This window comes from Eutrema salsugineum, unplaced genomic scaffold, assembly GCF_000478725.1.
Source record: "Eutrema salsugineum unplaced genomic scaffold, Eutsalg1_0 scaffold_6, whole genome shotgun sequence".
Taxonomy (NCBI): domain Eukaryota; kingdom Viridiplantae; phylum Streptophyta; class Magnoliopsida; order Brassicales; family Brassicaceae; genus Eutrema; species Eutrema salsugineum.
The window spans coordinates 9,994,963-10,009,966 of record NW_006256547.1 but is presented as its reverse complement, the minus strand read 5'-3'; the positions used below and the strand labels follow the sequence as shown (position 1 = coordinate 10,009,966).

At 41.0% G+C, this 15,004-nt stretch overlaps 2 non-coding genes across 2 annotated transcripts; one reads left to right on the top strand and one right to left on the bottom strand.

The window, feature by feature from the left end:
- Nucleotides 1–4,956: 4,956 nt before the first annotated feature.
- Nucleotides 4,957–5,063, top strand: LOC112083810. Its single transcript, XR_002897938.1, has one exon. It is a non-coding gene; the product is annotated as a small nucleolar RNA R71 (small nucleolar RNA).
- A 2,923-nt stretch (nucleotides 5,064–7,986) lies between these two features.
- LOC112083720 lies at nucleotides 7,987–8,091 on the bottom strand. The gene has a single exon (XR_002897855.1). It is a non-coding gene; the product is annotated as a small nucleolar RNA R71 (small nucleolar RNA).
- Between the last annotated feature and the right edge of the window lie 6,913 nt (nucleotides 8,092–15,004).

Sequence of the window (15,004 nt, the reverse complement as noted above, 5' to 3'; positions counted from 1 at the left end):
GCTGCAGTAGTTATCTTCGAAATAGGACCATGGAGCAACTCATGAAACCATACTGCATATGTCATGTCATCATGCTCGACCTGACCTTTTAACCAGAATGCATAATGTTGGTCTTTCCGCTTGTTAATTTCATCTTCTGAAACACCGTCAATGCATTCTCGGACTTGACTGACAAAAGTGCTGAAATTTGAAAACATTGTTAAGGACAAGGACGTCTATTCAATAAAAATATAATAATGCATGCTTATTTATATGTACCTCTCGTAAGGTGTCAATTCCTCGCAATTCAGAAGTATATATGTATGTGCGCTGTGGTAGTCCTGTTCGTTTGACCAACAAGTTTCTTTTAGTTTCCCACTTAGACGTCCAATTGGTGAGAATATATCAGGCACACCTTCTACTGCGTAACTTTGTCCTACACCCCCATCGTCGTAACGTCTTGGAGCCCGTTTGCGTGTACGAACCTTCAGAGCAAAATAATAAGACGTGAAATGAGAAGTTTCTTCTGTCAAACTTCCCGCCACGATAGACCCTTCAAGTTTTGCTAAGTTTTCAGCCTTACCCTTTAAATGCTTCATAAATCGTTCAAACGGATACATCCACCTAAACTGAACAGGTCCTCCCAACTCTGCTTCATGAGGGAGGTGTATAGGTAAATGTTTCATAACATCAAAGAAAGCAGGTGGGAATATTTTCTCTAAATTGCACAACAATATTGGAATATTTGTAGACAGTTGTGCAACTACATCTTCTGATAATGTCCTTGTACTTAGATCACGAAAGAAAGCTCCAATGCCTCCTAGTGCCTCATGGACATGCCCTGGTAGGAGTTCAGCAAACTCAAAAGGAAGTAACCGTTGCATAAACACATGACTTTTCATCTCTGAAAACTTTTGTCCTTTATCCACAGATTTAGCCAGATTAGATACATACCCGTCAGGAAATTTCACGGCTGATAATACCAAATTAAACAATGCTGTTTTTTGTTCAGCACCCAACCGAAATACAGAAACTGGTGCTTTCCCATTACTCACCATATGCAACTCAATTCTGTTACATATATCGGGCAAGTCCATCCGTGATTTAACGCTGTCTTTGGTTCTTCCTTGGACGTTCAAAACAGTATGCATGATGTTATCGAAAAAATTCTTCTCAATGTGCATAACATCAAGATTATGTCTAAGCAAATGAACTTTCCAGTATGGCAGATCCCAAAATATACTTTTCTTGTGCCAATTATGATGAACCCCATATCCTTCAGGCATATTCGCTGAAGTGTGCCAATTTCCTCCTCGGGGGACCGTTTCAAGTCCACCCCAATGATCTATTTGCGATTCAAGCTCTACCCCAGTTAGGTACACTGGTGGAGGGAGACAAACCAATTTGTTCTTTATAAACAAACGCCTATTTCTTCTATATTGATGGTTTGGTGGTAAAAACCGACGGTGGCAATCAAACCAACAGGTTTTCCTACCATGTTTAAGCTGAAATACATCAGTCCTATGAAGACAATAAGGACATGATAACCTCTCTTGCGTTGTCGAACCTGATAGCATTCCGTATGCCGGGAAATTGCTTATTGTCCACATAAGCACCGCTCACATCGTAAAATTTTTACCACTCGAACAGTCATATGTTCGTACTCCAACATGGCACAACTGTTTTAACTCATGTATGAGTGGTTGCAAAAACACATCAAGGGCCCGCTTTGGGTGATTTGGACCAGGGACTAATATACTTAGAAACAAAAACTCTCTTTGCATGCACATATCTTGAGGAAGGTTATATGGCGTAAGAATCACAGGCCATAATGAATATTGCCTACCAGACATACCAAATGGACTAAACCCATCAGTGCAAAGACCAAGATAAACATTTCGCTTAGACCTAGCAAAGTCTGGATGTACGGTGTTAAAATGTTTCCAAGATTTCCCGTCAGACGGGTGAGTCATTTTACCATCTGTTTGTGAATGTTCTGCATGCCATCTCATCGACGCAGCTGTCCGTTCAGATTGATATAGTCTTTTTAACCTATCAGTGATAGGAAGATACCACATTCGTTGGTAAGGAATCTTCTTACGCCCAGCAATTTGCGGTCTATATCTTGGCTTTTGGCAAAAACGACATTCTTCAAGCTTCTCATCATCTCTCCAAAAAAGCATACAATTATCAACACAAACATTAATCATCTCAGAAGGCAATCCAAGACTAAAAACCAGCTTCTGAATTTCATAATACGTTTCAGCAGTCAAATTATCATCTGGCAAATACTCTTGAATAAGATCTGCCCAATCGTTCATGCAAACTTCAGATAGATTGTGATCAGTTTTTACTGTCATCTTTTGAGCTGCCAATGATCATTTTGATAAACCTTCCCTACATCCCTCGTAAAGAGGCTGTTTTGCTGCGTTTAACATATCATAAAAGCGTTTCGCATCTGCATTGGGCTCCTCAACAGTATCAGCATGTGTTTCATGAAATGCATCAGTAACCATTTCATGCATCCTATCATGATCTTCACCCTGAACTTGACTACTTTGATAATCATTTGACGCTTCAAAATACCCATGTTCTTGATGATTACTACTACTCCGTGCAGCCATCTGACCACTACTTTGACCATATCCCTCTCCATGCTGATACCAAATAAAGTATTGGGGCATGAACCTTCTATTCAATAAATGCTGCCAGACAGTGTCAATAGGAATATGTTTCCTATTTTTGCATTTCACACAAGGACAATACATTTTGACGCTTTCAATTACAGTTTGCATAAGGCCGGCTTGGTACATGAATATTTCCAATCCGTTTTTGAAGTCTTCAGTCAACGACCCATCACCATTTTTGGGCGTATACATCCACTTTCGTAGATCGTATATAGACATTTCAAAAACAAATATTTGTCTTTTTGTTTTTGAAATTTGATATAAATTTCAACTACTAAAAATTTTACTTAAACATTCAAAGACTCAAAAAATTTGTGTCTTTATATGTTTTTTTGGGTTGATGGAATAATGAGAGAAGAAAGGGTATATATAGATTTTTTGTTTGGTTACCAACATATTACCATTGCATATTTACATCAAATTTACGTCAATTACAAGATAGAGGACAATTCGTCGTATTATCGATGTAAATTTTACGACAACATTACGACGAAATAAAATTCGTTCTTTATTCGTCGTAATATAGTCGTAAAATTACGACGATTTTACGAGGGTACTTATTTACGTCGAATTTACGACGAAATTTTCGAACGTCGTAAATACGACGTAATGTAGTCGTAAATTTACGACGACTATAAATCGTCGTAAATAATTCGTTGGAAAAGCCCCTCTTTCATGTAGTGATTGAGCCGAATCTTAGGACTTTTTCTTCTGAATTCGTTTTTACTGCATGAGAGTAGCGTCATGAACTACGATCTGATCCAGATGCTTGGTGACACAAAAGTGTTCATCCGGTGTCAGATCTAGTTTGGGAGAGCAAAACAAACATAGGAGTGGAAACCTACCTATGGGCGATTTGTGAATGCTGACGAGTCTTAGACATAATGCACATCTTCTTTTCCAGGGCCAGAGTGGAAACCTACTGGTCAGGGTTGAGAGAGATAGTTTTCTATGATCACGACAGTGGCGTATTCATACGTCGGTGGCTCCAGTTCAAAAATTTTAAGCTAAGATCTTATCAAATTTACTCTCTAGCAATGTTTTGAATCGTTCATACCCCTGAGAAAACTTCCCTGAACCCCAGCGCTTTCTTTCTTATAGATGTACACCGATTTTCATTCAAGCTTTAGTCTAGTTTCTTTAATCTTTCAATCGATTTTCACTTAGCAATTAGGTCTAGCCGTTTTTCTCGTTTTTACTCGTTTTCGTTAATTTTAGTTATTAGGTCATTTTAATTACTGTATTTTCTCTTTAGGATTCGTTTTTACATTTTAAACACACCACCAAAACCCTCACAAAATTCGCCTGGTTCTAGACTTCCTTACTTTATATTTCTTTCGAAGGCTTTTGCAGGAAAGATCCTCCTTCCCTGTGGATTCGATCCCTAAGTACTACAATCGATCAGCTGTGCACTTGCGGCTATTGATTTCATTTAGGGTAAAACTTGACACCCTCACACACGATACGCATCAAGTTTTTGGCGCCGTTTCCGGGGACGGCACGCGTTTTCTTTTCCGCAAAACCCTAAGTAATGTTGGTAAATCGACTCTAGAACCCCTTTTTCTGCATATTTCCATTTTCGGTTATTTTGTTTCCATTTCAGAAGATATGGATCCTATAAATCAAAATCCCTACTATGTGGAAGGTTTTTACAACACTCCTCAAGCCACCAGACGCAGAGAGAAGCAGTACCTACGCGATCTCTACGAAGAAATTCGAACTGAAGACTACAGAACGTTCCAGAACGAGCCATACGTACCTCCAATGGCAAACCCTAGACATCTTGTTCGTCGTCTGCCTGACCAAGATGAAAACGTCCAGCTCAGTCACTGATTGAGTCGACTAGAAACGGTGGTCATGCACTTAATCGCCGCTCAAGCCACATCAAGAGCCGCCCTTCATGAGAAAATTGACAACATGTCAACTCACTTTAACAAAAAGCTTGAAGATCTTTCTGCTCAAGTTAAAACCATCGAGACTCAAGCAAACAAGGATGCTGAGACTATCAAGGAGAGGATAGAAGCCACAAGAACTTTATCAAGCTTTTGTGTAGCCACAAGAACTTTATCAAGCTTGCTCTGTAGCTCCCTAATGTCTTTTTCCATGCGCAACTCTTTACTAGACCCATCAGATCGGTTAGGTATCATTAGACATTGCAAGATTCTCCACAAGTTCCATTTCTGCGTTTATCTCCTTTCCAAGAAAGTTCCCGTTTGAATCTGTATCAAGTTGGTTCCTTATCTTTGGAAGTGCACCTCGGTATAAAGTACTCAGAATGGAAGCCTCTGAGAAGCCGTGGTGAGGACATTGGTTGGTATAGCTTCGAAATCTCTCCCAAGCTTCACTAAAGCTTTTATTGGTGTGTTGTGTGAAGCTTGAGATCTGATTTCTCAGCTTAGCCGTTCTAGATGTGGAGAAAAACTTGGACAAGAAGGCGAGCTTGCATTGTTCCCACGTTTTTATAGAGCCCCTTGGGAGATTCTTTTCTCATTGGTGTGCTTTATCACCAAGACTGAATGGGAACAGGCGTAGCTTGAAGCTATCTTCTGATACACCGTTTATCTTAGTTAGGTCGCAAACTCGATCAAATTGATATAGATGCTCTAGAGGATCCTCCCCGGGTAAAACGTGAAACTTGGAGTTCTGCACCATATTTAGCAGGGAAGCTTTAACTTCGAAGTTGTTGTTTTGCACAGGTGGTGCTTGGATCCCGGCTCTATATTGATGTGCATTAGCTCGGTCGTTTTTTCCAACAAAGACCGGTGGAGGTTGTCTCTGAGCTGGTGGTGGAGGCTGAGGAACGTGTTGTGCTTGCTGCTCATTTCTGTTCGCTGATAACACCGGATTTTGACCATTTTTATGGATCACTTTAATATCTTTTACAGGTGTTTTTACTCCATTTCCAAAGGTTTTAAAAGGATTTCTATGTTTTCGGATTTTAAAAACTTTTCAGGTAATTTGGGATAAAGAGGCACAAATTGGAACAAAAAGACTCTTTTGGATAAATGCAGACTGTCAGAACTCTCATGGAGAGACGAAGACCTTCTCACCGTCTGATCACCCTCAAAAGTGGACAACTTATAGAAGAATCAACCAGCTTTCAAATGAACTTGGTTTGGAGACATTCCAACGGTTGGATCTCAAGATATTCCATTAGCCCCGGAGCCACTCGAAGACGGCCAGCAAGTCACACGACCGCGGCCAACAGCCCATTTCCCGCGGTCACAAGCCTCCCGACCGCGGCTAACCACCTATTCCCCGCGGTCACATCACTCCCGACCGCGGCTGTCAAACTTAGAACTAAAGCCCATATTTCTGAGCCCAAAGTCATTCTCAGCCACAATTCCGGAACCCTAGAGACCATGGAGTATTGAAGACTATAAATACTTGTCATTTATGTCGTTTTTAGACACAACCCTTCATACTTTACAGAAACCCTTTTTCTATAGCCGTTTTTATGCGATTTTTGTAGAAGATTCGTTCAAGTCCGAGTTCTTCAATAGAGAAGCTTTCTTCATCTCTTTTCTTTACTGTTTTTGATTAATTTTACTAAAACCAATGATGATGTCGACCTCAGCCATGTCTGAGTAGATCCCAAGTTGGGCTTAGGGTTCCCGAAAGGGGCTCTCATAATCGATTAAGACATCTAGGTTTATAGATCTGGGATTTCAACTTTGTTCTCTGTTTATACTTGTTCTTATTGCATGTATGCTTGATTGATCACCTAGTATCTGATCTAGATAGTTAGTGTTGTGAAAGTTTTCATTAAGTATCAACCCTAGAATGAAACAGGCGATTTTTCCGTAGGAGTGGAAACCTACCTGCGGCGAGATCGTGAGTATTGACGAGTCTTGTGCAGCTCTTGCGTTCTCTCCCTTCCAGGGCCAGAGTGGAAACATACTGGTCAGGATTGCGAGAAACAGTTGGCTATGATCACGACAGTGACGTAGTCATACCGCTGTACTCTAGCTCTAGAACCCTATATATCGATATCCGTCAATCCCAATCTATCTACCCTAGTGTCAAAACCGATTATGATCCCTTAGAGTTCCCAAAATCTCAGCGTTTTTAGCCATAGTTTACAAACCAATCGATTTTTACTTGTTTATTTAGATCTGCATTTCAATTGCCTTAGTTCGATATTTTACTTGCTTTACTTGCTTTCCATTCGATTTTTCTACTTGCTTTCTAGGATAGATTTATTTGCTTTATTTCAGTTTTAGTTTAATTCGTGATAAACAACCAACCTTTAAAACCAATCTAGTCTAGACATAATGTTAGAAACCGTAGAAGAATACCAGGCACACAAATCTCTGTGGATTTGATCCCTAAATAACTGATTAGCTGTGCACTTGCGGCTTTCATTGTTTTTGTTAAGGGTAAAACTTGTTCCGTCACGCAGTTGACACGACATCAAGTTTTTGGTGCCGTTGCCGGGGATTTGTTTCGCTGCCTTTTGCTATTTTTCTTGTTTTAACTTCTGTTCTAGACACCTGATCCCCAGTTCTTTCTTAAAGTTTTGCTGAATTATGTTTCCCTTCTTTTGTTTTTTTTCTCTGAATTGCATGAATACCAGGCGCAGACCTGTAGAAAACATTCCAATTCTAGACGAGATAGACAGACACGAAAGAGAACTTCGAAGACTTAGACGAACGCAAGGAATGGCCAACGATGACCAACCTGGAGATCCTATTAACCGAGCTTTAAATATGGACCAAGCCGGGTCCGAACATGGAGAAAATGAAGAGAATGATCACAGAGGAGGTGATCATGCTCGAGAAGATGGAGAGGAGGATGAGGTTCCTCCGAGAAACCACCAGAACCACGAGAGAGAAGAACGTGAAGACCTTGATGCACCCATCAATGCAGCCGATGGTGACCACCAAGGGATGCAGCCAAATGGACGCGTTAACGGCCCTGTGCAGCCAGCAAATCAACACCGAAGATAAGCCAGGAATCATCGCATAGCTGATTTTGATGCACCTAATCAAAATTTTCAGATCTGCAATTCAAGTTCCATTTCCGAACCGGAATTAGTTTGAAGTCAAGCCTCAAATCATCTCATTGGTGAAGCAAAACCAATTCCATGGAGTTCCTTCTGAACACCCAATGGACCATATCGAGCTCTTTAAAGAAATCTGCAGCATGATGAGAACAAACCAAGTTCCAGCAAACTATTTAAAGTGTAAGTTGTTCCCTTTTTCATTAGCAGACAAAGCTCACCGTTGGTTGAAATCTTTGCCTGCAGGATCGATTACTAATTGGGAAGAATGTAAACTGCTTTCCTGAATCACCTCTATACTAAGTCAAGGTCGAACTTGTTGAGAACAAAGATCTCAAGCTTTCAACAAGGACCGACTGAATCTTTCTATGAAGCCTGGGAACGTTTTAAGGAGTATGAACGTGATTGCCTTCACCATGGATTTCCTGGATCAAGCTTGCTGAGCACATTTTACCGAGGTTTGCAACCAAAATACAAACTTTCACTTGATACAGCTAGCAATGGAGATTTTGGACAAAAGATGATAGCCCAAGGAAGAGCCCTTATCGAAAATTTGGCTCAAGCCAATAGCAATGATTGTCCTGAATACGATCGATCGACGAGCAAACCGGAACAGACAACAAGGAGAAAACCGAGTTGAAGAACATGATGAGCCAGCTTCTGAAGAGCAACAATCGCCCAATCCATGCTTGTGATACCAACAATGGCGCAGAAGATGAAGGACCTAGTGATATTGATCACATTAATCAAGCCTTTCAAGAAGAAGATGTGAACTATGTAGGAGCGCTAGTACCATATCAAAATCGCTTCAACAATGGCTTCAACAACAACTTCCGGAATGCAAATTACAACAATCTCTCTTACCGCAATCCAAACGTGGAGAATCTTCAAGATCAGTACTACCCACCACAGCAAAAGTCCTTCCAAAACAAGTTCCAAGGTGGAAACTTTGGAAGAACAGGACCATATCAACCGTGACAGCCATATAACTACCAAGGTATGGGTTTTAACAATCAATTTGTACAACAGCAGTGAGTCACGACGAACGCTAGCTTCACAAATCGGTAGACTTGAACAGTCCATCCAACAGCTCGTTATGACGATTGAAAAAGCATCTAAAGATGTGAACGTGAAAGTCGACTGCATGTACAATGATCTGAACGGGAAGTTTGAAGCTTTATCTTCGCACGTCAAAAAGCTAGACGTGCAAGTCGCCCAAACAGCTGACTCTATGAAGAGGCAAAGTGGAGTTCTTCCAGGAAGAGTTGAAGATAATCCTAAGAGGTTTTGCAACGCCATAACCACATTGCCCGAAGAAGAGGCCAGAACCGATGGAAAGAAAGAAGAAACCCCAATCTTTGTACCACTGTACAAGGATGTCGATGCCAAGCAGCCACCATTTAAGGTACCTGAACGATCACCGTTTCAAAGGCTTACAAAAGCCGACGATCCGGGACGTTTTGTTTTCCAATGTTTCATTTCAGGAATCAAATTCACAGACTGCCTGTGCGATTCCGGAGCCAATGTCAACATCATGTCGAAGACATTTGCCGAAAAATTGGGCATAAAAATCTTAAGGACATCGACGATTAAGGTTATTTTTGGAGATTCATCTCAAAAAGATACTGAAGGGTCGATTCATGATCTACAAGTTCTAGTGGGAGACAAGATTGTTCCAGCAGATTTCCAAGTCCTGGAGATAGATAAAGACAAGGAGAGGCCACTTATTTTCGGGAGACCATTCCTAGCTACCGTAGGAGCAGTAATCGATCACGCAAACCGGCATGCTGTTTTCCTCAATGTAGATCGCAGAAGGTACTACCCGACTATCCTAGACGATTCTCCAAGCAAAGGGAACAGGCCAAAAGAGAAAGAAAAAGAGAAGCCGAAAGCTTTTGCAAAGATCAAGATCATCATTCCACCGGATGCAACAGAAACTAGTGAAGACCAAATCCAGGAGCTGATCGAAAACACAAAAAGGGTTTTAAACAATATTAAAGTCCGAAAGAAGAGTAAAGGAAAGAAGACGGCTCCTCAAGGAGAAGAAGTAAAACCTCCAGCGACCGGAAGCGATAAAGGCACATCAAGTGGAGTGCCATTCAAATCGGCCTAATTCTTCATGCCTACGTCGAGCTAAACGACTTAAAACAAAAGCGCTTAATGGGAGACAACCCATTTAGGTACTTTTTCTTTTAGTTTTCTTTTCCTCTTTACAATCTATGCTTTCTTTTTCTTTTAAGTTTCAGGTATTTTATAAGTCAAAAACACAAAAAAATCAGAAAATTAGAAAAACCAAGAAGAAAATGGTAGGTTTTTAGCTGCTCGGCCTGGCAAAGACCAGAAAGTTGGACAAAGGCCGCAGGAGAAAGAGCCGCGGTCGCGACGAACCGACCCGCGGCCAAGGGTGCATCGACCGTGGCACCGTGAATGTGACCGCGGCCGACCCCTCAATCGCCATGGTCGCGCATCTCCTGACCGCAGCCGTTGGTCGTTGAGGTGACGATGCGGATTTCCGCCGCTTTTCGAAGTTTCCCGGTGATTTCTGGAGTATTCCTGGTAAAGCCCGTTAAGATTTTCCGCAAGTTTTAAACCTTCCTTGCGTGCAAGACAAGAAAGGTAAGTTCCGGTAAACTTATGAATTCCCGAAAATTTTCTGTTTTTGCTACAAAAACGCTTTTTAAAGAAAGGAAATGCACTTTTTGGATCAAAACTCCTTTTTCTCTTCTCTTCCAAAAGACTTGGAGATTTAGGAGATAGAACACCTTTCTCAATTCTTAAGCTTTTTAAGAGATTTTTGGCTCAAACCTCACTCTTTTTCAAAGCTGATTTCAATTATGTCATCAAATCTCTCTTTCCAGCAAGGTATGAAGCTCAAACTCGCCATTTTTAATTGATTTTAGAACTTCGAGTTTTCTTAAAAAGCCCAAATCTTGGTTTATTCATGGTGGAAATAGCTTAAGAACAATAGATTATCCTTTTATGTTATCTAAAAATCGATTTTAACACCTAGCTTAAGACGAATTGAGATTTTTGAAATTTGGATTCTACATGCTTTATAAAAATCGAATTTGGAGCAGAAAAGTTTATGAATCTGATTAAGTCTTGTGTGATTAGTGATTAGTATTAGGTAACCTATAGGTTTGACATGGAAATTACTCATTAAAACCGATTTTTAGAAGATTTCTATGTTGAGAACATCAAAAATCCGAATCTAGTCATGAACTACTCGATTTCTTTGATTTAATGTCAATTCTGCTTGCTCATGGTTTTAATTAATCTCTTTATACTAGTATTAGTATAACTGATCTTAATGTGTTAAAATCAGCATCCATATTCACAATTTTTCCAAGAATCATTTCGTTTTGCAGGAAAAAAAATGGAACAAACCAGATCCCGAAGAAGTCGTCGCACTGGTGACAGCTCTGAGGACATTCCCGATGATGCTACTCTAGGAGAGTACATGCTGAACCAAGCCAGACCAAGAAGAAGAAACTATGTGATGAGATTGCTCCAGCACTCAAGAGAACCACGAGCAGCTCCTGAGCCACCACAGATTCGATACATTGGCAAGGAGATAAACCCAAGAGTGTACTATGCAAGACGTTTCAAGAAGCTGAACATCAAACCCACGCCTTGCATAGATTATCATACACTTGAGGTGCTTGGAATCAGAGAAGATGTAATCTGGTACATCGATGCACTTAAGCTGAGACCCTACATGGAGCTGAACCTTCCTACTTATCCTGAGCTAGTCCGCGAGTTCTTAGCAACTATTACACTCCACCACACGAAGATGAGGAACCCCAGAGCATCAGATGGCATCTTGTCATTCTCTATCCGCGGACAGCCTTACTCGCTTACCATTTCTGAACTTTGTGAGGCTCTTAAGCTTATACACCGATGACATTTACCTTGAAGATGAACTCGATTTTAACTTGTGGAGAGAGATGGGTCATGGAGTCTATGATAGCGGGAGATCCAAGTCAGCCCTTCTTACTCATCCTGCAGTGAGAGTTGTGCACAAAATCTTAGCACACACGATTTTCTCTAGAGCCAACATGAGATGTGTTTTGAAGACCGAGCTCATTACACTTCAGATGCCATTTATGGACGACCCACGACTTGCTTGCTTTGCCTGGATCATAGCACAGAACATGGTAAAGGTGAAGCATGATTTACATGGTTGCGAGGACGCTACTCTAGCTTACGGGAGTGCTATTACAGCGATACTACAGGATGTAGGATTCGATTTTTCATCTGATGATCCACTTCCCGATGTCTGGTATGACCTACTTTATCTCTCTCACGAACACACTATCTCTCGTGCCGCTTTCGATCTAGACAGGTTTGGTTACAAGTATTGCACTGGCACTGAGGAGCACCGAGTCAGCTTGATTTCACCATCAGTCCCGAGATTGTGTAACGGAGGACGTCCGCGATGGACTCCGGAACCCGATGATTTTCTGCCAACTGTACCTCATCTACCATTCACCATTGGCCAATACATAGTGGCCAAGGCAAAGCGTGATGCAGCTGCAGCCCGTGCTCACTTTCAGTCATCTGTTTTGACTGGCCACACCTCATCATCTACATCATCGCACACACATTCTGATCTGGAGCGCAGAGTTGAGAGACAGGGACGGCGCTTTGAGCGCGTTGTCACCTTTCTACAGGAGCAGCACCAGTTCGCAGGAGACACATCGGAGGATGAGTGATTGATCAGCACTTCACTGCCATCACGGTTCTATCATCATTTTCTTTTCTTCTATCTTATTTTATTTCGCTTTTATTCACCATCTTCTCACCAACTTTTTCACACTGGGGACAGTGTGATTTAAGTCTGGGGGAGGATGTCTATCCATACTAATCATTTTCTTGCTTTTGCTTTTAAATTTCAAGCACTTTTTAAATTTTAATATGTAACCTATTCGACATTAAGTATTTTTCAGGAATGTTTGACACAAAACTATGATGATTTAGACCTGCACACTTCTACACTATGCATGATAGCTCATATGTGGTTAGCACTAGACTAGGCGGTAGCTAGAGTACTTGCACTACGAACTCCCACCAGAGGACTTCTATTCATGGAGATTCTTTCTGACAGGATATACTAGCTCATTTATTTGACCTAAATATTGATATCTAATTTTCTCATCATTGATTTTAGGCAGGCATCGACATACACATCTATGACGTCTTTTACCCTCACTTTTACCACTCTTCGTCGTCCTAGATGACCTGTTTATATTTATCTGGTACCATACCCTAAACCCAAACCCTTGTTTTCAATCCTCATGCATTCTCTCTTTAGTTTATATCAGCAGATATGTGCAAAAACGTCGGAGAGAAGATGAGTGACGCAGTTTTCAGTCTCTCAGAAACCTCATAAAGCTTTACAAGACAGATATTAACTGGTAATTTCGTGCTCTCTAAGACTCTATATCTAAAGGTGTTCCTTCTCTTCAAAAAAAAAAAAAAAAAAAACGAATGAAAAGAGAGAGGGAAACAAAAAGCCTAATGAGTCTTAGATTGTCGAAAATTGTGGAGCAAGAAGCATCTACTAAGCGTTTATAGAGCTATGTTTTTGACAGATTAACAAAAATCTAAGTCTGGGGGGAGTTAGGAGAGAACCTGAGGAAGAAGACCAATAACCTATGGCAAGAAGAAAGTGACTGAAAACTGTGGATGCCAACAGCTTCACTCTCTCTTGCGGTTTTGCATAATATCTTGCATTCTCCAGATCTTCAGGTAACCCATAAACACTTTAAGCCTTACCCCTAGAATAACCCTTTTGACACCTAGCCTAGATTGCCTTGCCTAGACTTTCTTTGATGAGAACCACCGAGATTTTTAATGAATGTTAAGAGCTAGTTGACTGGAAGTTAGATCCTAGTGCATAGATTTCCGCATGACGGATTAATGGACTAGTTATGCCTGTATTGCTAGTGAGAATTTTCTATGCTATTCCCGATTGATGCATACTGATTGATATTGGTCTAGAAGTTTGGTCTCTGAGATTTTGTTTTGTTCCTGCGTTTTCAAACCTCTCGCCGAGATTTAGCCTTTGTTTTGTTTGAGGACAAACAAAAGACTAAAGTCTGAGGGAGTTGATAACACCGGATTTTGACCATTTTTATGGATCACTTTAATATCTTTTACAGGTGTTTTTACTCCATTTCCAAAGGTTTTTAAAAGATTTCTATGTTTTCGGATTTTAAAAGACTTTTTAGGTAATTTGGGATAAAGAGGCACAAATTGGAACAAAAAGACTCTTTTGGATAAATGCAGACCGTCAGAACTCTCATGGAGAGACGAAGACCTTCTCACCGTCTGATCACCCTCAAAATTGGACAACTTATAGAAGAATCAACCAGCTTTCAAATGCACTTGGTTTGGAGACATTCCAACGGTTGGATCTCAAGATATTCCATTAGCCCCAGAGCTACTCGAAGACGGCCAGCAAGTCTCGCGACCGCGGCCAACAGCCCATTTCCCACGGTCACAAGCCTCCCGACCACGGCCAACCACCTATTCCCCGCGGTCACGTCACTCCCGACAGCGGCCGTCAAACTCCGAACTAAAGCCCATATTTCTGAAGCCCAAAGTCATTCTCAGCCTCAATTACGGAACCCTACAGACCATGGAGTATTGAAGACTATAAATACTTGTCATTTAGGTCGTTTTTAGACACAACCCTTCATACTTTACAGAAACCCTTTTCCTTTAGCCGTTTTTATGCGATTTGTGTAGAAGATTCGTTCAAGTCCGAGTTCTTCAATAGAGAAGCTTTCTTCATCTCTTTTCTTTACTGTTTTTGATTACTTTTATTAAAACCAATGATGATGTCGACCTCAGCCATGTCTGAGTAGATCCCGAGTTGGGCTTAGGGTTCCCGAAAGGGGCTCTCATAATCGATTAAGACATCTAGGTTTATAGATCTGGGATTTCAACTTTGTTCTCTGTTTATTCTTGTTCTTATTGCATGTATGCTTGATTGATCACCTAGTATCTGATCTAGATAGTTAGTGTTGCAAAAGTTTTCATTAAGTATCAGCCCTAGAATGAAACAGGCGATTTTCTGTAGGAGTGGAAACCTACCTGCGGCGAGATCGTGAGTATTGACGAGTCTTGTGCAGCTCTTGCGTTCTCTCCCTTCCAGGGCCAGAGTGGAAACCTACTGGTCAGGGTTGCGAGAAACAGTTGGTTATGATCACGACAGTGACGTAGTCATACCGCCGTACTCTAGCTCTAGAACCCTATATATAGATATCCGTCAATCCCAATCTATCTACCCTAGTGTCAAAACCGATTATGATCCCTTAGAGTTCCCAAA